This window comes from Euleptes europaea, chromosome 16 (assembly GCF_029931775.1).
Source record: "Euleptes europaea isolate rEulEur1 chromosome 16, rEulEur1.hap1, whole genome shotgun sequence".
NCBI lineage: Eukaryota > Metazoa > Chordata > Lepidosauria > Squamata > Sphaerodactylidae > Euleptes > Euleptes europaea.
In genome coordinates this window covers 48,506,432-48,531,039 of record NC_079327.1, presented here as the reverse complement: position 1 = coordinate 48,531,039, position 24,608 = coordinate 48,506,432, and positions in this window count along the sequence as shown.

Below are 24,608 nucleotides of genomic sequence, written 5' to 3'. Positions count from 1 at the left end.
AGCATTCGGTTTGATAGGAAGATCCTGAGAGGTCTGTGGAGACGCTCCATTCACCACAGACCGGAGCCGTTTTTTGACAAGTCGAGGGGAGATTCCAGGTTTAAGGCTGGAGAAATCCAAGGATTTTCCTCATCCAAAGAGGGAAAATCGTCCCCCAATGGGGCACTTGTAATCCGAGACCCGGCGGGGTCGTTGGTAGTAGGCAGGGAGGCTGGGTCCCCGGCATGGAGTGCAGAGGGTGTGGGTCTTCCCGGAGCTGCGCTGCGGGTGGCCGCGGTGCCTCTGCGTGGTGGACGACCTCGGGCGCGGGTTGTTGTGCTGGGACGAAATATTTCCTGGCGGCGTGGGCAAACGGCTGCAAAGTGGCCCATTTCTCCGCAAGTAAGACAGGCACCCCTCTGAAATCGGGCTTCACGTTCCTGGGGCGGACGTGGGGGATTTCGTGGGACGAGCAGTGGTGCCTTGGGTTGAGGCTTTTGGGTGCCTTTTTCCTTGTGCTTTTGACGGACGAGAGAAATGAAGCGTCGGCGGCTTTCCACTTCCTCGGCTAATAGGATCCAGTCTTCGAGGGTATCGGGATCGCCTCGCATGTAAGACCAGTTCAAAATGTCAGGATGCAAGGCTTCCCTGAAATGATGGATCAGGGTGGTCTCGGGCCAACCTACAATTTTACTTGCCAGTCGTTGAAATTCATCGGCAAATTCTCGAACTGTAGCAGAGCCTTGTTTTAATTGTAAGAGTTCCGTTTTGGCTCTTTCCCCCAGGAAGGGGTCCTCAAACCTCCTTCTCAGGGCAGTCATGAAGTTGTTGAGGGAACGAATAGCACGAGAGCGGGTGTCAAACTGGAGGACCATCCAGTCAGCCGCTTTACCTGTCAGAAGGGAAGCTACGTAACGCACCCGGCTGTCTTCCGTGGGGAAAAGTTGTCCCTGTTCTCGCATATAACTGTCCACTTGATGCAAGAAACAAGGCAAAGTCTCGAGAGATCCGTCATACGTAGTCCTCAATTTGAGTTGCTTCCAAGGGCCGGGCGCAGGTTGACCCGGTTGCATGGGTGGTCCGGGCGGAGGGACAACAGGAGCTCCAGGAGGCAAGGGTGGAGCAGGCACATTAGCGGGTGGTTGCACGGGTGGTCCGGGCGGAGGAGCAACAGGAGCTCCAGGAGGCAAGGGTGGAGCAGGCACATTAGCGGGTGGCTGTACGGGTACCCCCTGACCCGGTATCGGAACGGGCTGTCTCATAGCTATCAGGGTTTGTTGTAATTGCCTGTTCTCCTGAAGCATACGTTCCATTACTTCCTGGAGTTGATCAACACGGTCGGAGAGCTCCCGATTCTGGGCTCTTAAGAGATGAGCCTCCTCACTTGGGCCACCAGTAAGATGAGGCTTACTGGTCCGGAAGCTTGTGGCCCATTGAGAGCTATCCCCATATAAATCCTCGTCTTCAGACTCTTCTGAGTCTCGACGTCGGTCAGCCAAACGGCGTGCGCGTTGGGTCGCGCGCAACGGGACAAACGCCGGGGAAAAGGACAGACCTGATAGCCCTAGTATATTGCCTTTAGGGCGCGTGTCCACGTTCGCCTGATTCCTAATCCTTGCTGCCGCCGCCCTGGCTGCTTCCGCAGCCTCTCTCTCTCTTGCGACCTTAGCCGCTTCGGCGGCTTGCTGATCCGCAAGAACTTTGGCGTTCTCAAGTCTCAGGGCAGCCTCTGCCGTAATGCGCGGCAAAAGTTCTGTCTCCAGGAGTGAGAGTATGGGGTCGGGTTCCCCGCCCAGCAGAGGTTGTACTCGAACCGCCAGTGCGGGTGCCTCGGCTCCGAAGGTCGAGGTCAAAACTTGAGCCAAGGTGGCTACCGGGGTGTCCTTTGTACATTCCACAAGGAGAAGAGCGGTGCTAATAGCGACTCGTTTGGCCTCAGCCTGACAGCTGGCTGCATCCGGGATCAGGGAAAAACCCTCCGGTGGGGCTCCCGCCATGGTAGAAAGAGTTTCTCGAGAAATAAGATTATCCAAAAGTCCAGTTAATATTTGTAAATCCTCAGTCGCCAATCGGGCATCGTCCAGTAATTGATCCAAGTCCTGAAGATCTAGACGAGCATCAGTATCCTCCGACGTTAACATCCAGAGACGTCCTTTAAGAGATTGCCACTGTTCCTGTACCAGTCCCCTCAAGCGGCAAACCTCTCGGGTCGTCCGGAAAAGTTCAGCGATTAAGTCTTGTAACAGAGTAGGATCCTCAGAGAAGGGCTCCAGGGTGTAGATCACCTGGAGAGCTGCACAGCTCCCATCCAAATGGCAGGCGAACCCCCCTGGGCTCCAGCCTGGCTAGTAGAATGGTGAAGAGAAGGGGATAGCTGTCATAATGTCAGCCCTTGGCCCACAGAACCAGAAATCACCACAAAGTCATATAGAGTCCAAACAGATGGCTTTTACTGGTCAATTAGGCATACAGTGCAAACGAATAAAATGACAGCTATGAGAGGCTCACTAGCTGGGAGATATTATAAGGCAGGGAAGGCGGGAGATTACACGTACAGGCTGAATACAGTTTCTCAGGAGCTGGGTTCCCAGGCCTAGGTATGCGACCTTGGGGGGCAGACAATACAACGCAGAGACAGAGGCAATAACGAAACCGAGATAGCAGCCTGACACTTTCTTAATAAAACTTTTAAACTCACGACTACGTCTGGAGTGAAGTCCCTTATGAAAGAAACACAACCAAGTACTGCAGTTTGACATGTGTCCCCATTATTTATTAGAGATTTGACCATTTTTGTTGAATTTTGTTATTGTTTTAATACAAAAGCATTATTTTTGGTATGTTTTTTGTGTGTTTGTTATTGGATTAGTTTACATTTGCATTTCCTGACTATTGGAAATTCAATGGAAACACCTTTCTACCTATTGTGTTCTTATTTCCCACCTAATTTGGATGACATTCTCAGGGTTGTACTCCTTTCAAATCCTAACAAATTTGATTATCCTAACAAATTTGGGAGAAATGGAGACAAGAGTAGAATTAACTTGCTATGATTAGTGGCTCTGCCATGCGCAAATTTTAATTCCCTATAACCTGGTCCTTGTCTCCATTCCTCTCAAGTTTGGCATCCCCAGAAAGCAAGGAGCATTACAGAGGAGGTCCAATAGAGGTTTGACTGCCTCAAGAATACAGGCAGCATTATAGAGTATGAAGTGCCTTGAATTTGGCTTTGCAAAAAGGCAGGCAGAAGTACACAACATGCAGAGGGAGGCATTTGCCATCTCACAGAAGCTAAATAGTGTTATAGAATGGACACACATGCCAAGGGCAAGCTCTGATTGGAGCTTCTGCTGCATCACCTTAATGTCTTTGCCTATTGCTGCAGTCTCTCACTTGTTTTGTTTTGCTTCCTCCAGAGAACCCATGTGCTTAATAGAGGGCTGGGTGCCTGTCAACAGTGTGAAACTTGCTTCTGGTTTGGCATGCTCTCTCTTTCTCTCTCTCATTCCTGGATTGTGAGGTCATGTTCCCTGCATTAGGATTGTTTCCTGCCTCAGAAGCAGTCACAGCTCCAGTCCTAAACCCTGAACTAAAGCCAGAACCTACTGTGCCTTACCTCATTGTGCTCCATTGCTTTCAGTATTTTTCCCTCTGACTCAGATGATCCCCTATGCAAGCATACCTCTGAAATGTTGTGGGTTCAGTTCCAGATGACTGCAATAAAGCAAATATCACAATAAAGCAAGTTACACAATTTGTTTGGTTTCCCAGTGCATATAAGTTATATTTATACTATACTGTAGTCAATTAAGTGTGCAATAGCATTATGTCTAAAATATCTACTGTAATAATAATGAAAAAGTTTGAAATATTGTGAGAATTACCAAAATGTGACACAGAGACACAAAGTGAGCACATGCTGTTGGGAAAATGGCACTGATAGACTTGCTCAAAAACACAATATTTGCGATGCGCAATAAAGCAAAATGCAATAATCAGAGGTATGCCTGTAAACATTTGGACAAGAGGAAAAGATGTTCCTGCTAGTAGAATTCAGTAAGATAAGGAGGGTAGGAAAAAAATTGGAGTAGCTCCCTTACTTGCATGTTTGTTGGTATTTCCATCAGTTCTTTTTACCATAACAATATCTGAAGCTGAAGAAACACCTCTCCCTGCATGACATGAATTTGTGTGCTAGTTCTCCTCTTTTCTAAGTCCCTTCCTACTGAAAGGTTCAGATTGTGCCAGCCTGTTCCAGGGCTCTTTTAGAACTTGTTCCAGTGCTCAGGAACATCTTGTCGGTGGATTTTTTTATTAATTTTATCACCTTTAGATGGACTTGGATTGAAACTACTGTTTTGTGGATGTATTCTTTCTACTGAATGAATGAATGGTTTTATTTGCATTTACCTATAGGCCATTACAAACATGTCAAGGATACCAGATACATAATAAAAGGAAATATTAGGTAAATAAAATTCTGGATTAAAAATAAATATTGCCATGGGGCAGTCCCTGGAGAATGGGTCCTCCTCAGAGGAGGAACTCCACCAGGAGAATTCAGCCCCAATGGAGCTGCCTCTGACCTTGCAGCATGAAGTGGGGCCTGATTCAGCACAGCCTGGCAAGGAGGCTGACAGCCCTGAAGCTGGTGACTCTCCAGAGCAGGCACAAGACTTACAGTCAGAAGTCATGGCAGAACCAACCCCGTCATACTCAGAGCCTGGACCCAGTGGCCCAGCTGTGAGCCCTCAAGCTACTAAGGCAGCAAAGGCTGACAGGTGGAGGCAGCAGCAGAGAAAGGCACTGGTGGCTAAAAGACATAGTGCCCGGCTGGAAGCCTACTGGTGTGTGCTGGAACAGCAGCAAAACAGTGAGTCCTCACAGGAGGACGACTGACAAAGAAGCCAAATGCCAGAAAAGCCTCAGCTGAACAGCCCAGGGTCGAGGAAGCAACGCAGTGCATACCTGAGCTACCTGCTGCCTCCCACGCCTGAACAACTCTCTGTGTTTTTAGACCTTGGACTGGCTGTTTGGACCATTGACTCTCCGTGACCCTTGACCTTGGTCTGGCTACCTGGACTTCTAACTGTAACTCTGATTTGGCAAGTACTGTAATCTGATTTCTGGACAGACTTGTTCTTTGGACTCTGCTTTACCCTCTCCCTGCTGTTGCCAACCGCCTGGAGCAGTATCTCAGAGACACTGCAAGTGGAGACCTGAGCATTGGCAACTAGCCAGCACAAATATACATAATAAAACTATGCTAAATCGATGCATACAAAATAATAATAATAACAATAATAATAATAATAATAATAACAACAACAACAACAACTAAAAATTGTGGTGGTGTCCCAATTGGCCAATGGGACCTAGCAACCATTAAAATCAACTTGAAGGATCAGCTCCCTTAGCAGCCATATTGACCCTTATTTTCTTTGCTGGCAGAGCATACAGGGCAGTCCTACGAGAAACAAACCCATTGGTATCTTTTGACAAAAATACTATTTTCTTGGCATTAGGACAAGTGTTTAGGCCAGAAACCAACCCGGCAAGAAATTTAGCCCTGGGTTCCACGTATAGAGGGCATTCAAATAAGCAGTGGTATAAGTCCTCCAGAGCAGATGTTCCACAGAAGCAAAAACGTTGGTCTTTTGGAATTCGGCAATAACTCCCAGACAATACAGCTGTTGGCATTGTTTGAAACCGTAGGGACGTAAAGGCTTCTCTAAGCTTTGGAATTGGTATATTGGCTAAATAAGAAGCTCTAAGATGGTCAGTTTGGAAAGTTTAAACCAAGGAGCAGTTCCCGATTTCCGAATCTGTGTTCTGTCCATCAGGGCATCTAATTTGTAGACCTAGTCTTTAAGTTGGGAATAATCTGCTGATAGCCCTAAAAGGTTGTCTAGAATTGAATACTGAGATGTCTTATTTAAGAAGTTAAAGTGTGGTGGATCTTTCGTTAGCATGATATTAAATCATTGGCTGCTAAACGATTTTGCTCTAGCTGTTTTGTCCCCCCCCCCCCATAATTTTAATACCGCTAGGTATACACATGCCCTGAGCGAGGGAAGATCTGTTTTGGCCCTCATCAGGGCCGCGGGGGTCCCCAAGGGGAGAGCTAAGATACGCCTGAGAAAGTAATTTTGGATTGATTCTAAACTGATAAGAATATCATCTTTCCAGCCCCATACTTCCACTCCATAAAGGAGGTCTGGTGTTTCTACTGTTGACATGCTGTAGTTTGCATTTGTTAACAGCCTTGGCCTATCGGTTAGGGAAAGGTCGTATATGAATATTTTAATAAATAAAATAAATAGTACTTTTCTATCTTGGTTTTAATTCATTTGGAAAAAACTGCACATCCCTATTTTTAGTGGGAAAGTCTACCCAGTATCAGGATCTGGGAGTGTAAATTTTGATCTTGGAGAGAATATGGAGAGTATTTCCCCACATTCTTATTTTTGGCTTGCTTTAAGAAAATAAATGGTAAACCAAAGTTAGCGTGCTGTAAGATAATTAGCAAATGAAAAACAGCCACAAAACTGCAAAATTATTAAGCTTTATAAAGTATAAAGCATATGACTAAGCAAAGATACATCCAGTATCTTCTATAGCGTGGACAATGTCCAAAATAAAATTACATATGATACAACATAATATACAATCCTAGAAACACTGACTAGGATAATGTCCTTCTCTCATAGAGATAAGGTGTGAAGACCATTCAAGAGGTAAGGTGATGTAATGATTCTCGACAGAATTCCGGTTTCTTTTCTGTTTCGGCTTAATTGCAGCCTTCCTCAGGGGCCACTATATTCATAACATAAAATAAAATGACAATATGCAGTGTATCGGCATACAAGAATAATCATAAACAAACTTGTTTAACAGGAAAATACTAATAATGTACTTACACGCTGGCTGTTAATTACTAAGCTTCCGCATTGGCAAAGTAGCCATGTCACCGCCCCGGTTAAGTAAGACATAATCACGTGGTACAGAATACAACATTGCAGACATCTTAAAGGTACAGATTCCTAATACATCAATTCCAACACACCGCATATACAGAATTACAGACATGATGTTTACAAATAACAAGATAAATCTAATGCAGTGTTTAAGCCATTAGGATATAGAGTGTCAAAGAGTTGGATATACTTAGATTCTTGACGTTTCAATAATAGTTCGAGATCTATTCTATCATGATTGTATGGGTTCACAAAGCGCCACAACACAAAAAAGGATAAGTCCTCATCAGTATGATTTTTTTCAAGAAAGTGTGATGTCAGAGGTGCCTTAGCTACTTTATTCCTTAGCCTAGATCTGTATTCGCTGAACTTCAATTCTGAAGTTCTTTTAAGTAGGGCTGTTGAATTTAAAAAAATTCAGTATAGTTCGGATTCGGCTGAATTCGGCCAGTTTAGATTCAGGATATGCCGAAGTCCGAACTCCCCCGCTTTGGGTCCATGTAATTCGGCGGGAATTCAAAGTTCGGGGGAAAAATTCGGCCGAATAAAGCCATTAAAAACACAATCGCGCCTTTCTGTGGCTCTGGGGGGGCATTTTTGGGGTTAGAGGTCCCAAACTTTCAGCAGAGCTTCAAAGGATGTTTATTGAAAGACTCCCCAAGTTTTGTAAAGATTGGGTCAGGGGGGGCTGAGATATGGGCCCATATCTCGAGACCCCCTGACCCAATGTTTACAAAACTTGGGGGGTATCTTAAGAAGCTTCATCTGAAGCTCCACTGAAAGTTTGGGGTCTGTACCCCCAAAAATGCGCCCCCTGCAGCCATGGAAAGAAAAAGGGGGGAGCCCATATCTCGGGACCCCCTGACCCAATGTTTACAAAACTTGGGGGGTATCTTAAGAAGCTTCATCTGAAGCTCCACTGAAAGTTTTGTGTCTGTACCCCAAAAAATACACCCCCTGCAGCCACAGAAAGGAGCGAATGTGCACAAGCACCCCCCCACACACACACGAGGATTTCGCTCTCTCTCTCTCTCTCCCTGGCCGGGCCGCACATCAGCTGATTCCTCCAGTACTCAATCCTGACTGATTGGCCAGAAGGAGACCCAGCTTGGCCACCGATTGGCTGGGGGAGGAGAATGCTGCTTACTGACGGTTATGCTGCTTACTGACGGCTGAATTTGCCGGATTTATTCGTGAACTCCCGAACTCGCTGAATTCGGCCCCCCCGGTTGCCCACCATTTTTGAGTTCGGTTCGTCCCGAACTAAAAACCACCGAATCAGGGGAAATTCGGCTGATTTTCAGTTCAGGCCGAACCGAATCAACAGCCCTACTTTTAAGCTCTGACAAATGGCTTGCTTCTAGCTGAAAATAACTAGCTGAGAGAAGACCTATGTACCTTCTAGATGTACCTTCAAACGGTAAAAGAAATGAGTATAGGAAAGCCTTAAACTGGTAAGTGGTACCTTTTGACATTTTGGTATGTCCTATACGAGATGATTGATTGCTGGAAGGTTTAAAAGAAGCAGAGTCAATTTTATATGCTTGATTTGGAGTAACTAAAATATTTAGCACTTGTTAGGAATTACATGCTTTTTTATTCCAAGTGTTCAAAGATGGCAATATTGCCTTCCATTACCAATCTTCTTATCAATGAACTCCAAAGTTTCTATGGAGACACCTTGAAACCAACTTGATACAGTGAATTATTTCAGCATATCATAAATTATCTCTCTGAAAGCAATGTAATTAAAACAAGTATCCAAAATTTGGTAAATGCCTGCATTCACAGGTGAATATTTAAAATCACAGAAAAATATTGTTGATGTCAGCATTCACTGTTATATTCCTGCTTGCCATATATATACCAGTGAATGGTGATAATGCCATTTAGCTGACTGTCTTCACTGGTGTATTTTTGTGAATGCTAGCATTCAGCAATATGTTGGACAGTCACTGTAACATATATATCCTATTGCAAGAAAGAAACTGGATTGCTAATCAACCAAAATCTTAAAAGTTTAGTTCCCTTTTCAGAAGTGCTAAGAGAGTTCCATTTTTCATTATGTTTTATATTCATCTGGAGAAAATATAGCTAATCAAAATATATAACCCTGAAGGTAGTAAACCATTGCTATAATTCATAGAATGTATCTGACAATAATATTCTCTGATGACGCATTTTCTTGACAGGCAGCAGAGAAAACAAGATGACTAATGCATTTTTCTCATAGAAGCAAAATTAGCTAAAGTAACTTAATTGTTATGACAATTTTCACTGTACAGGAGCTAACCTAGAATATGGTGCGTGTGTGAGTGGGGGAGGGGGAACGACACAGACATTGTCAGCCTACATTCAATAGTTTTTAAATCAACCAACCAAATTATTGGGCTTTATTTTGCAGTGAATAGTAGTCATACAGCAGTTTTGTATAGTCCCCCTTTTAATATTTAAAAAAGAAAGCTTAGAACAAACGTGTGTGCAATGGACTTGGGACCTCTCCAGCTCTGATGACAGCAGGGCCAAATGCAGCGGAGCTGATGGCTCCTTACCCGGGGGCCTGATGATGCAATGGGCCGGGTGGGAGCAAAGGCTGGGTATGAAGTTTGATGGGGCATGTTGCCTGAGAGCGCAGCGTGAGATGTGCTTCCCACCAAGCATGTAGTTGCCAGCCAGCTACAGGAAGATCTGCTGGCCCCAGCAAGCCTCCTCCGTGGATTACAGGCCAGCCCTGGCTGTGGCAATGTGGTCAGCCACAGAGGCCTTGCAGGCATGGGGGAAGAAGGCAGGCCAGATGGCAGGCCAGATGGGGAGGGTGCAGCCTCTTAAGAGGCAAGGTTGGGCCTGGTGGGCTATACAAGCCCCCAGAAAGGGAAGGACCACAGGGCTTGAGGGGAGGAGCTACCCCTATAAAAGCAGTCTTTGAAGCTGAGGCTGGGGAGGAAGGAGGACCGAGGGTATGCTGGGCTATGGCCGTAACACCCAAGGTCCAAAGAGGGAGACAGGCAATCTATATACGCTCCCTCCCTCTGGATCTGAAGCCTGAGGGGCATCCTCCTGCTGGTGTTGAGAGGCTCTGGACCCGCCATCACTAGTGGGTACCATGGCAACTCAGCACAATGTATTGGAGAATGCAGGCAATGTAGACCCCGCTGTCAGTCATTAGAGACCCCATATCCCACCCCCTCCAGGGTGGACCAGTAGATGGCACCTCTTGAGACCAGCAACCTTTCAGGCCCCCTGTCTGCCATTGTCAGAACCAATCCTTGGGTCAGGGGAAAGTGAAGAGTTCAAGGGCACCCTGCTTGCCCCCGAGATGGATTTCCCTCAGTTCAGACAATGGCTGGCTGAAAGAGACAAGAGGTTGTTCAGGGTCTGACAGCAGCAGGATGCTCAAGAAATGCTGGTGTATGAACTGCAACACCTGACAGGAGGCACCACGGGGAGTGGGAATACTGAGAACTCCAGCAACATGGCCACTCCCTGCCTCCCTCCCACCCCACTGATGAAATTTAGCCAGGACGATGAAATCGAAGGCTTCTTGGAGGCCTATGAGGCAACCTCCTGCTGGGGTACAGAGGCTCTGAACCCGCCATCACTAGGGAGCACCATGGTGACTCAGCACACCATCGAAATACTAATCAGGGATGCCCCTGCTTAGCTTCTGAGATCTGATGAGTCTGGGCTACCCTGGGGTATATTATGTTTAGCAGAACAAGTAATTTGTCTCGGTGATCACTGGGAGCAGGAAGAACTAATGGAATCATAATCTGGACTCATGATAATATGTAATCTTCTGATTGAAAGTAGCATTGTGCTGATCCTTTTGATTTCAGTGGTTTTACTTCCAAGTAATTCAGGTAACTATACTGAAAGTTGTAGCTTTGATTTTCAGAAAGAGCACCAGGTTACCGACTAAAAATTAGTAGGGAAGCTTCCAGAATTCTTCTCCTCTGAATTTCTGAAGATCATGGAGTTACAAATTATCTGCTCTTATTTTCAAAGCACAGCCAGTGCATTAGGAATTCTCCACTGTTTTTTTTTTAAGTTTTTACAGAACACTGTATACAGTTTCCCAGAGTTTTCAGCTTTTTGAACACATTTATATTTTTCCCTCTTATTTTTAATTAACTTTGGCATTTTCAACACAGTATTACTGCGTTGGTTCTGGACCCTTGCTGTTTCAGTTTATTTAGTACAAAAGCTTCACAATGTTATTTAAAGTATTGGTGGCTGTGCTCTGTACTACTGTGCGTAATTTGCTGTGGGTTGGATCCTATTGTGTGATTTTGCATCATTTAATGTGTCATGTTAACACTTATGCTCTGTTTCAGTTCTGTCTTTAGTCTTCTGCATGGTTCTACAATCCAAATCCTATAGCATGCAGTTCTCCAATGACAGGCAGAATGAAAATAATAAAACTAATGAAAACTAATGCACTAACTACCTATTTAATTTATTTTTGAATTTATACCCCACTCTATCCTGGCCAAAGCCGGGCTCAGAGCGGCTCACTTCATTAAAATCATTTGCATATGTCAGTATACAAAAATAAATGTACAATTAAAACCAGACTGAAGTCATATGGAACAAAGACGGGTCTTGTGGCTTAAAGTTTCAAAGTCTTTCTGGCAGCATGGAGGGTGGAAGGGAACAAGGGAAACTAACTTCTAACATAGCAGCTCTTTATGGAAAACACTGACTGCAACCTGATGACCCCACACCAAGCATAGAGCTGTCTCCACCAAACTTTTTAGGTGATGAGCATCCCGACCCCCTCCCATTTGGAACATTCTAGGAGATGAGTGAACCATTCCTCCCAACCAGAACTTCCAGCTGCAAATAATGATCTAATTAACGCTAGCTTGGGAAAGTGACTTGAGCATGGCTGTTATCTAGGAACAGTTGGAACACCTGTGAGAGGCAAAATACAGGACTAGGTTGGAAGATTCTTTTAAGATGGATACTGCCTTGACATTCATGTATGTTGGTTTCAAACCATATAGGGCTTTAAAGGTTAAGATCAGCAGCTTGAATTGTGCCTGGAAACAAACTGGAAGCCAGTATAGGTGGGCCAAGACTGGAGTGATACCATCCCAATGACTCATTCCAGTCAACACCCTGGCTGAGGCATTCTGTACCAAGTGAAGGTTTTGAACACTTTTCAAGAGCAGCCCCACATAGAGCACATTGCAATAATCCAATCTAGATGTAACCAGGGTGTGCACCACACTGGCCAGATCTTTTATGTTCAGGAAAGGCTGCAGCTGCTAACCAGTATAAGCTGGTAAAAGGAATTCTTGGCCAAAGCTGCCACTTGCTTATCCACCAATAGTCCTGGGTCCAAGAGCACTCCCAGACCATGGACCTGTTCCTTCAAGGGGAGTGCAACCCCATACAAATGGGTGACACCTTAAATCCAGGGTCAGACCTCCCACTTACCAGTAGCACTTCCATCTTGTCAGGATTAAGCTTCAGTTTATTTGTTCACATACACTTCAAAATAGGGTTACAGGTAGGTCAGGCAGTCACAGTTCGCCATCTGTCTTGCCTCTTTTAAAATATATGTAGGGCCATGACCATTTCCCATACCAGACCTCTCTCTTACAGTGATACCACTAGACAGAGTAGTCTAGTCCCTTTTAATAACCCCTCACTCAGACACGGCACAGAGCTATTGGGGTTGGGGACTCAAACACTGCTTCATTCACATGCTGCCACCATTTATTCATATCCTAATATATATAGGCCGAAATCTTAGCTTGTGTGTGTGTGCCTGCTTCTTTCCCTGCACATCCAGCCCACAGGGTTAAACAAACAAGAAGTTTTATTTATAGTTTGTGTCATGGGCCAGCCTGTTGGCACTTCCCTAGATGAGAAGCAAAAGTAAAGGTGACAGAAGTAAAATCAAAAACCTAAATGCAGTATTCCTGTGACTCACACATAGAGACACAGAGAAATATTACAATAACCAATGTAAAGAAATAGAAGAGAACAACAAAAAAGAAAGAACAAGAGATCTTTTTCCACAATATAAAAAAAATGAAAGGGAAATTTGAAGCAGTTAGGTTTGCTGAAAAATCAACATGGAAATACATTAACTGAACAGGACAAAATAAAGAAACGATGGGAACAATACACTGATAAACTATACAAAAGAGATGGAAGGATGACAGATTCCTTCCAAGAAGAATCTTTTGAAGAAGAACCTACAGTTTTAGAAAGTGACGTGAAAGCTGAGAGCAATTGGAAGAAACAAATCACCAGGAGCAGATGAGATATCAATAGTACTATTCCAAGCCACAGAAATGCAGTCTACCAAAATTTTAACAAGATTATGACAACAAATATGGAAAACATATGGATGGTCAGACAATGTGAAACCTATTTTTGTAGTATAAAAACAAAATCTAGTTTATTTTTGGTTCTTTGGTATCCTCTGTCATCCTTAAAATATGAGCATTACATTCTTATCTTTTACCTGCTCTCCTGAATTCAGTTATTAATTTATGGAATACTGTAATTTATTAATTAGTGCCATTAGAACTTAACAGGTACTATGAAGCCCGTCACATTTAACCACAGAGCTGCTGACAGCCGTGTTTTTGTTAACAGTCAACTGTGTACCATGTCAGAGAGAGGAAGTTCAATCACTTTTTCTCTTTTCTTCTATCTGCCTGAAAGCTTCCTATTGCGGTTGCCAGGCCACCTGTCCCTCGCAGAAGAACTTCAGTGATTGTTTCAAAAAATACCAATGTGGCTTACATCAGTAAGTTTGTTGAAATGGTTGGAAGATCTTAAAAATTCACTATCTCATAGAACAGTTTGCGGCTTGGCGCTACAAAGCCATGTAATAGGAAATCAGGGTTCCCAGCCAAAACTTCAGATAAATCTACCTGTATTTCCTAGATCTTACAGAATATGAAGTATGATAAATAGGTCTATTTAAGGATCTGCTCACAAAGGGTATAGAAGGTTATAAATATGCCTATCCTTTATTCCATGTTTTTTACTTAGGATTTTTAGCAGTTTTGCTGTTTATATCTTCTATTATTTTTATGCCAAATGACCAATGCAATAGACTTGAACTACTTTCAAAGTTGTAGGCAAACATTTCTGGGAACACAGGGCACATAATTGAATTGAAATGGCAGCACTCAGGTTGAAGAGCTGAGATCCAGTTTAGATAGGATCTAACCAATCATTAGGTTAGTTGGTTGGTTACTGCAGTATGGTTGGTTATTGCAGTAACTTGCAGAGAAAATAAAGCTTACAGTAAGAGTGATAAGTAATTTTGTTGCTTAGGCCCTGGATCAGACCAAAGACTTTTGAGGGTCAGATTTTTTTAAAGGTGGGAAAAGATAGCATTTTCTGCATTTCTGTTTCACCTCTAGAAAACACCATCTGCTACACAGTGATGGGGATTACCAAGTGGCAAGTTCCTGAAATGTGCTGTACTTGCTTTGAAAAGCATCGTAACTGATTACTTGGGGATCAAAGCTAATACAGAGTGGGGGGAAAATGCTGAGAAGCCATTATGAATGTACTTTCACACATTATTCAAAAGAGCAAAATGATAGTTCACTAATTATGAAAAGCTAGAATTCTTACTTCAGTAATAAGGTGGGTGGGGAAAGGTACACATTCCACACCTACAGATAGCTTTAAAATCTTTTCTTTAAGAATCTTTTAAAAATATGAACTTTGTTAATAAAATGGCTGTGAGTGGAACACTGCTGAAGTGTATGTGTGTATCCCCTCTCGAAATACTTTTCTTTTCAAAGGGAAAAACAATTTCTAATAATATTTCCTACTATACATTTCATTTAATTGTATCATTTTATTTTTATCCCATTTTTTCTCCAGTGAGTTCAGGCCTGCATGCTTGATTCCTTTCCCTCACCCACCCACCCCACTTCACAACACTGTATGGTAGATTAGGCTGAGCGAAAGTAAGGTCACCCAGGCACCTTCCATGCAGAAGCTTTTCTCCATTTTTGCATCCGTATGGCATTGTGCTCCAGTCATCGTTTCCCCATCTTCAATCTACAGTTTTCCAAACCTACTTTGGTATGATATTTTTGGGAAGAGTGCACTCCAAATGCATTATCATGCTGTCTGGATGGGAAAGTGTACATTTTCCTTCTGTCAGCAATTTGTAGTTACCATTTTTCATTCCCTACTACTGTTTTTAGGGCTTTTTATATATATAAAAAGGGGATTGCTATAGGACTATACTACTGTCATTCTATACCATTTATTTATTTCCTTTTTTTTTAAGGCGTCTGGTGGTTCAGTGGGAGAAGAAATGCAGGTGAACTGGAGGCTGATACAGGAAAGGCTGAGGGAGTTGAGAATGTTTGGAGAAGAGGAGGTTGAGGGGGGACATGATTGCTCTCTTTAAGTATTTGAAGGACTGTCAGAGGAGGGCAGGGAGCTGATCCTGTTGGCAGCAGAGGATAAGACTCGCAATAACAGGTTTAAATTGCAGGTGGAAAGGTACCAGCTGGATATCAGGAAGAATTTTTTTTACAGTAAAAGTTGGTGGACAGTTACTTAGGGAGGTGGTGAGCCCCCCCACCCTCAATGGCAGTCTTTAAGCAGAGGCTGGAAAGCACTTGTCAGGGATACTCTAGGCTGATCCTGCATTATCTGGATCCTGCATTGGACTGGATAGCCTGTATGGCTCCTTTCAACTCTATGATCTTATGATTCTACGATTCTATAAAAGTGCACAGGAAACTCGTGTGGAAACCTCAGTTACGGTTATTTGGTTTATCTCTGGGTTTACTGAAAAAAATCTGCCCCATTATAGTCTATGGGGATTATTTCAAATCTCCCGTGGGGGCATTTTTGAAGGTAGAGTCACCAAATTTGCAGCATGGCTGCAAGGGACTCTCCTTAGATGGTCACTGAAGTTTGGTGAACTTTGGGACAGGGGGTCCAATTTTATGGGCCCACAAAGGGGTTGCCCTCATCCTTCAGACATTTGCGAGCCGAGCTGTCCATCAGTTTTCAGGTTCAGAAGTTCAGCGTTGCAGAGGACTGGTGGAAATAGCAGAATGGCAGGCTGGTGCCTCAAAGTATGATGTCAATGCAAATTAGCTTCCAAACTGAGGGAAAAGGCTGAAATGCAAGAAAAATAAGGCACAGAAATAATTTCTTTTGGTGACAAATGACATCCTGTGAACAGTCCTTTATTATAGTAATCAAAAATCTGATTTCAAGAGATGGTCACTGTGTGGGGAAATGTAGCCTATACTTGGGGCGACCTTCAGTTTGAGAGCAGGTTTTTTTTTGGGGGGGGGGGTATTGGAGCCAACCAAATTCTTGACCACGGGGACTGAAGGAGACTGCTCATACGCTTGGGTGAGGAAGTCTCCTATGGAAGCCTGATGGTGTGAGTAGCTGTTGAAGCTGGTTCTTTTTAGTTCTAGGGTATATCCCTCCTGATGGACTGGGTGAGCCCTGTCTTTTAAATAACCCTTATACTTGATCCAGATTAACCCACTGAAAGGTGATGGTTGGTCAGACCAAGTTGGCTCTGATTACACAACCCCTGCCTCAAAAGGGCCCTAACTATGGGGTCCTAACAAAATGAGTCAACAGATAGAAAAAGGGAGAAAGCACAGAGCCGTGCATCTGAGCAAAGGTGAATAGTCGAACCTGAAAAAGCTGAGTAATTATTTTGCTTTTTTGAGAATTGCCTATTCGGCTTCGGGCAGATTCCCAGGTTTTGGTCTACCCAAAACCTGAATATTGCTGAAACTGCTAATTATGGGTTTATTTTCGGTTTGGGTATATCAATATGCACATCCCTTGTGTGAGAACAATTTTTTAAAAAATTAAAACAAGAGGAGTTCCATCATACCCGTTCCATTCAACTTTCTGGCAGTAGCATTCTGTACCAATTGTTCCCAAGGAAATTCAGTTTCAGACATGAATACTTTAAAGACTCTGTCTAATGTCAAAGACTCCTTTCTATTATAAACTGAGCTATTTAAAATGAGAATTGGATATGAATGAGCATCCAGAGAAAGGCTGAAAAATTGTTGGGCTTTCCCACACCTTTACCCTACTAATTATCTCTTGTATACAGTGCTTCCATTAGGCAGAATGCATTTCCTAATGAAAAACAGGCTAGCAGCCAATATCATGTCTTTTTATTGCTAGGGAAAAATGTGTTCTTTCAACAGCTAAGCCATTGATTTTTTTTGTGTGTGTGTGGGTTTTCATCCATCATGAGACTACTGTTTGCCAAGAATTCCACATCATATCAGCCTGAACAATACAAATTACTTGATTTCCATTTTTGTTGTCCCTATGAAAATCAAGATTACAGCCTCAAATTCTTCCTTTATTTTTGTTCTCAAGATTTCTTATGCTTCAATTAATGCCACTTGGTTCATTGTTTTTCTGTCTGTTTCTGAGAAGCAGTGATGAATCTGGAGAGGATGAAGCAGGTCATTGCCTTTCAGTGATTATGCTCTTAGAATTTACCCCTTCCTGAGAAGAAGTATGTTATCTTATTCAGATAATCACCTAATAAGCAGGACACAATTTAATTTACTTACAGAAGTCTTTTTATTGTAGAGCTTCAAACAAAGTATATATGTGTGTAAAATCTTTAACATATAAAGTATGTATGTATGTAGATGGCTACCAAAAAGGTTACAAAAGTTCAGACATTATAAGTCTTAAACATATTTCAAGTTAAGTTTCTATATTAGAGTTTCAAACCATAAAAGGAAACAGTAAAAGATTTCATTAGAAAATAAAACAATTGCAGAAATCTGTAAAAAATAGTTAGAGATCTGATTAAGTTAAAAATACCTTGATTCCCAATATCTAGAATATAAGTAAGTTAGTAGACATACTTTACCCAATCATATCATCAGTGAAACTCTCCAGTCCACAAGGACTAGAGAGATCTGAGTCTCCATTCTATGTTAGAACTGGGTAGATCTCTAAGACCCTCCATATGCTGAAGAGACATCTCAGTATCTCTAGTATACGCAAAGACTAGAGAAATCTCTAAGAACCCTAAATCCATGCAAGGACTGAGTCTATGAGCCTCTCCATATTTTGGAGAGACCTCTGATGTATGCAAAGATCAGAGAAATCTATGAGACCCCCAAGGGCTAGAGAGATCTGAGAACCTTTAGTCCACACGACTAAAGAGATCTGTGAAAACCCCCAGGCTAGGGAGCTCTCTCTTTTCTGCCTTTCTGCTATATGTTGCTGCTATCTTTGAACACATCAAGTTGAGGTTTCCTGGAGCACTCCCATATAAGGACTTCCTCTTCCAGCCAAGGCAGTCTGTGGCTGTCTGTGGCTGACTTGATACCATCCACTATTATAGCATTAACAATTACTATTGTCTTTAATCGTCTAATATCAACATCAAATAATCATAAATCATATACTTGTAGAGATTCTAATCTCAGGATCATTCATCTTTATACAAAATAAATAGCATTTCTATAAGCATGCTTAACCATGTTTCTTCTCTTACAAATAATAAGAAACTTAAGAAAGGATTAAGTTACATATCTTGCTATAACACTGTTCAGTTACTAAGTTTATGTATTGAGTTTATTCAACTATATTTAATTCTTATGGTCTATGAATCTAATACCATTTCAATATTCTCAATGAGGCACCCTTTAGACATCTTTTCACTGGATTGTGAATGAGACATGACATTGAGGTTAAAAGGCACTCCAAAATGTGGTTGAAAAGCACACCAAAATGAAGTTGAAAATCCATCAAGATTGAATGTTAGTTAAAGCCCACATTTTTACATATGATGTCATCATTTTAGCATATTTTCAAGGTCTCTACAGTGCCACAATGTTAAATATTAAGGCATTATAACACTTGGAATGTACTCAAGGTCTCTTCATGGAATGAAAACATTCTTTGCTCCCAAGTCTTGCTATAGAAAGAAGCTCTATCTATCTATCTATCTATCTATCTATCTATCTATCTATCTATCTATCTATCTATCTATCTATCTACCAGCTTTTACTAGGGAGAGAGAAGCCCTTGAATGGATTTCAATGAGAGCACAATGAATCCAAAAATAGAAAAATTCTACAAATTTATACAATTCTATATAATTCTACATGCTCTATATGGCTAAGTAAAAGGCTGTAACAAGGATACAATCCTTCAAAAAGGGGAAGTACAAAACATTGGCTTAACCTTGGGCCAAACTAGAGAAGACATTGGAATTTCAGCAGATGGCAAATCAGCAGAGAGCAGGCGGCAGACGGCAAATCCACGAAAGCAATTTTATTGGTTAGAATCGACAGGTTTCAGAAGCCATATTCAAAAGGACACTAGTACGGGCCAAAGGCAAGGTGCACAGCATATTTGGAAAAGCAAAAGGAGATAACGTAACCTAGGCAACCCCCCTCCTAGAGGCAGGAAGGAGCACTTGGTGATTCCCACAGTATGGGAATCTATGAAGACTAAACACGGGGCACAGACTGGCCTTGGACAGAACAGTACAACAGCACCTGGGAGCAGCACAATTGCACTACTGCATACCATCCTCCTGGCTTGCTCCTGACATTCTGCCCCCCTAAAGACCCCCCCTCACCCTTCCACAGTGGGCTTGTGAGGGTAGACTGCATGAAATTCTTGTACTAAGCGGGGGGCGGAGACATCACTGGCGCGCATCCATTCATCCTGGGCGGGACCAAAATGTTTCCATCGGATCAGGTACTGAAGGTCACCGTAGCGAATACGAGAATCCAGTATTTTAGCCACTTCAAAATGCTCCCCCCCCCATTTCAGGCACTTCAGGTTGTGTTTCAGGATGCCATTTTTGGGAAGGAACATACGGTTTTAAAAGACTGACATGGAACACAGGATGGATTCTTCGTAGGGACTTGGGCAAGGAGAATTCCACAGCCACTGGATTAATAATCCGGGAAATGGGGAACGGACCTACATACTTGGCACTGAGCTTATCACACAGGTGGGTGGATCGTAGGTTCTTGGTGGACAAATAGACAAGATCCCCCACTTTGCATTCCATACTGGGGGAGCGATGTTTGTCAGCCTGAACCTTGTAATGCGTTTGGCCCACTCTAGATTTTTAACCAGCCATGGCCAGGTTGTTTGAATTGAACGTACCCATCCGGCCACATCCGCTCCCCCCTCCTCCTCAGAAATATCAATATGACCAGCGGGGCCAAACTCTTTACCATGGACAACCTGGAAAGGGCTGATTCCTGTGGATTGGTGAACCGCATTACTATAAGCATATTCAGCAAAAGGCAACAGGTCTACCCAATCATCCTGATGGTAATTAACGTAACAGCATAAATAGCATTCCAACACCGCATTTACCCTTTCAGTCTGACCATCTGTTTGGGGATGGAAGGAACTAGACAGTCCTTGTTCTATTCCGACCAGTTTGAGAAAATCCTTCCAGAATTTGGCCACGAAAGTTGACCCCCTGTCCGTCACTATCTTGCGTGGGAAGGAATGTAGACGGAAGACGTGACACAAAGAGGCGGGCCAATTTCGGGGCGGAAGGGATACCTGCGCAGGGTACAAGATGCACCTGTTTCGAAAACAGATCAGTAATTACCCAAAGAACTGTCTTTCCCCCACTAGAGGGTAGGTCCGTCATGAAGTCCATTGCAATCACTTCCCACGGTTTTGAGGGAGTCTCTAACGGTTGTAAAAGTCCAGGCGGTTTGCCCTGTGATCATTTGGCTGCTGCACATATGGGGCAGCTGCGGATGAAGGAGTCCACATCTGATCGCATGCCCGCCCACCAAAACTGTCTCCGTAGCAAATGCAATGTTTTGAGGAATCCGAAATGCCCGGCGGTCTTGGTGCCATGAACCAAACCCAAAACCTCCCCCCACAATGCTGCCGGAACATACAATTTAGAATCTTTGTACCAAAATTCCCCACTTTTAATTAGAGTAGCTGGAAGGGCCTGCGAGGAAAGTTCCACTTGATAACTGCGAAGAAGAGTCTCCTTAAAGGAATCAGTCAGTCCTTCCACCCCCTCCGGTGTTGTGCCAGGGGGTAGCTGGACCGGGGATGGAGATGACACAGGTGCAGGGAGTGACTGAATGGTGCGCTCAGGTCCCTGCACCTCAGGAACCGTGGCTGTCAGTCGCTCAGGGGGAGGAGGAAGCGAGGAGGGTGGCACTGCCGGCTCATCTGGGCATGGGGCTTCCCCTCCCACCAAAAGTGGCGGCAGTGAGGATCGGGTCTGAGAGCGGGTTTGTACGGCCAAAGAGGGCAACAGGCCTCGTTGGGCAGGGGTGAAGAGCAACTCTGTGGGCCGATCAACCTTGGTGGGATATTGGGGAAGTCTGGATAAAGCATCAGCCAGAAGGTTTTGCTTCCCTGGTACATATTTTAGGACGAATTGAAACTGGGCAAAGAAGTCCACCCAGCGCACATGCTTTGCGGACAGCTTGCGAGCACCCGTTAGGGCCTCTAGGTTTTTGTGATCGGACCACACTTCAAAGGGCACCTTGGAACCTTCTAAATACTGCCTCCACACTGTCAGGGCATGCTTTACCGCAGCGGCTTCCTTTTCCCAAACGGCCCAATTGAGTTCGGATTGAGTGAACTTTTTAGAAAAATAAGTGCACGGATGAAGGTGCCCATCCTCCCCCCGCTGCAGGAGTGCACCCCCCATCGCTACGTCAGAAGCGTCTACATGCACTACGAATGGTTGATTGCAGTCCGGGTGCTGCAAAACAGGTTCAGATCTAAAAAGCTGCTTAAGACTATCAAAGGCGGCTTGACACTGGGGGGTCCACTCCACCCGGGCGTTGGGTAAGGTGGCTGTATTCCCCTTTCCCTTAGTCTTAAGGAGGTTCGTGATGGGTAGCGCAATCTGAGCGAAATGTGGGAGGAACGCCCTGTAAAAATTCGCGAACCCAAGGAATCTTTGGACCTGTTTACGAGTAGAGGGTGGTTCCCAATTGAGCACTGCTTGCACCTTTTCAGGATCCATAGCCAGTCCCTGGTGTGAGATAATATATCCTAGGAAAGTCAATTGCTTCTTATGGAATTCGCACTTAGATACTTTAGCATACAGCTGATTGTCTCTGAGACGTTGCAACACCTCTCGAACCAAGGCAACGTGCTCATCCATGGTTTTAGAGTAAATGAGAATATCATCTAAATAGACCACCACTCCTTTGAACAGTAGATCATGGAGGATCTCATTAATGAGTTGCATGAAGACCCCCGGGGCCCCTTTTAATCCAAAAGGCATCACCATAAATTTGAACATTCCAAAGCAACTGGAAAAGGCTGTCAAAGATTCATCCCCCTCCCGGATTTTGACTCTGTAAGAAGCCTCAACTAAGTCCAATTTGGTGAAAATGTGTCCCTCTTTCAACTGTCCCAAGAGATCAGAAATGAGGGGGTGGTATAAGCATTTGTTTGAGTAACAGCATTGAGTTTTCAAAAGTCAATACACAAACGTAAATCTCCTGTTTTCTTATGCATGAAGAAAGCCGGTGCCGAATAGGGTGCAGTGGAGGGTCAGATGAAACAGCGAGCCAAGTTCTTGTCTAAGAATTCGCGGAGCACCGCCCGTTCCATAGGACTCATTGGGTAGATTTTACTCTTTGACAGTTTTCCATCCCCCACCACTTCAATAGCACAGTCTGTCCGGCAGTGGGGGGGTAACATATCACACTCCTGCACATTAAATACATCTGCAAAGTCCTGATGGTCGAGTGGCAATTGGGTCGGACTGGAGGTGTCCGAGACCAGGGCAGGAGTTGGTTTGATTACAGTTTTAACGGCCACTTCATATCGGTGCAATTCACATAGCGGGTTATTGAACATTAAGGTCTCAGCTTCCCAGTCTATGGTGGGACTGTGCCCTTTGAGCTAATTTGCTCCCAACACCACAGCATATTGAACATTGGGCACAATAGTGAAGTTGATTTGTTCCCAATGGTGGCCAATTCCCATTGCCACTCCGTGAGTGTGGCAGTCGACTGCCCCCCCCCCTAAATCACTGCCATCCATTTGAGCAAAGTGAACAGGTGTCAGTAAAGGGACTGACTTTACTTGGAGCGCCTTAAAGGTGGTTTCGTTAATTAACGAGCGGGCACACCCTGAGTCTATTAAGGCTTTAACTTGTAATTGAGGACCTTTTCTATAATGTCGTAATATCACATCCACAGTCTCTTCTACTTCACTCACCATGACAGGAGCCTTGGGTTTCGCAGGAACACCTGCGGAGGTCTGCGGTATCGCTCCCTCTACCTTAGACCCAGTCCGTTTTTTGGCTGGTTGAGAGGAGACTCCAAGTTAAGGGCTGGGGAGTTCCAGTGGTCGCTCTCCTCTGAAGATGCGGGGCTACTCTCCCCAGGAGTAGTAATTGTAATCCTGGACCCCAACGGGTCCCACTGGCGAAAGGTCCGTAGTCACTACTCCGGCGTGTAGAGCTGGGGGCGCTTTTTGTCTTGGAGGGATGCTCCGCTCGGCTGCGGTGCCTCTCCCCCGGGCGCTTCCTCACCCGCGAGGAGTCCCATCTGGCTGGGGAGTGGGACTCGGCAGCCCTGGACGTGATGGTCAAGTAACAGCGAAGTGACCCATGGCCCTGCAAACAAGGCAGGCTTCCCTTTGAAACCGCGATGCTCGGTCTGGTGGAGGTAGAGCCTGCTTCCGCGGGGCCTGAGGAGCAGCAGATTTGGGAGGGTTTTTCTGTCTTCCCCCCTCCCTGGCCTGCCATCGGGCAAGAGAAATAAACTGTCGGCGGCTTTCCACTTCTTCCGCCGGTAAAATCAATTCTTCCAAGGTGGCTGGGTCTCGCTGCATGTATGCCCAGTTTAGAATCTCAGGATGCAACGCTGCTCTGAAGTAGTGCACCCGGGTGGCTTCAGTCCAGTCCACCATTTTATTAGCGAGTCTTTGGAACTCATCCGCAAACTCTCAGACTGAGGAGGATCCTTGATGTAGTTGTAGGAGGGCCGCTTTGGCCTTCTCCCCTTGAAACAGATCCTCAAAACTTCTTCTCAATGCTCGCATGAATTCATTAAGCGACCGTATGGAGCGGGCCTGAGTATCAAACTGGAGGACCATTCATTCTGCAGCCTTTCCAGCTAGAAGTGAGGAAACAAACCTTACTTGGCTGTCTTCCATGGGAAAGGTATGCCCTTGTTCTCTCATGTAACTGTCTACTTGGTGAAGAAAACAGGGCAACGCATCTGCGGAGCCATCAAATGTCACATGCAATCGGGGTTGCTTCCACTGCACCACCAGTCCCACTGGTGGAGGTGCCGGAGGCTGTCCTGGAGCCGGCTGCGCTGGAGGCTGCTGGCCGGGGGATTGTTGTCCCTGCTGCCCTGGCGGCACTTGTACCGGAGGTTGCTGTGGTGCTGGCTGCGCTGGGGGCTGCTGGCCGGGGGGTTGCTGGCCTGCCACTTGAGCTCGCTGCAGGTGACCGTATTCACGCATCAACACGTCCATTTGGTCCTGCATACGAGCCATATGATCCAAAAGCTCTCGGTTTTGAAACCTTAAGGCATGGATCTCCTCCTCAGCCCCCCCCCCCGGTCCGTCAGGCTTGGCTGGCTTGGTAGTTTGTATTCCAGTTGCCCTCCTCTGCATACCAGTCCTCCTCCTCATATTCTGGGACGTCAG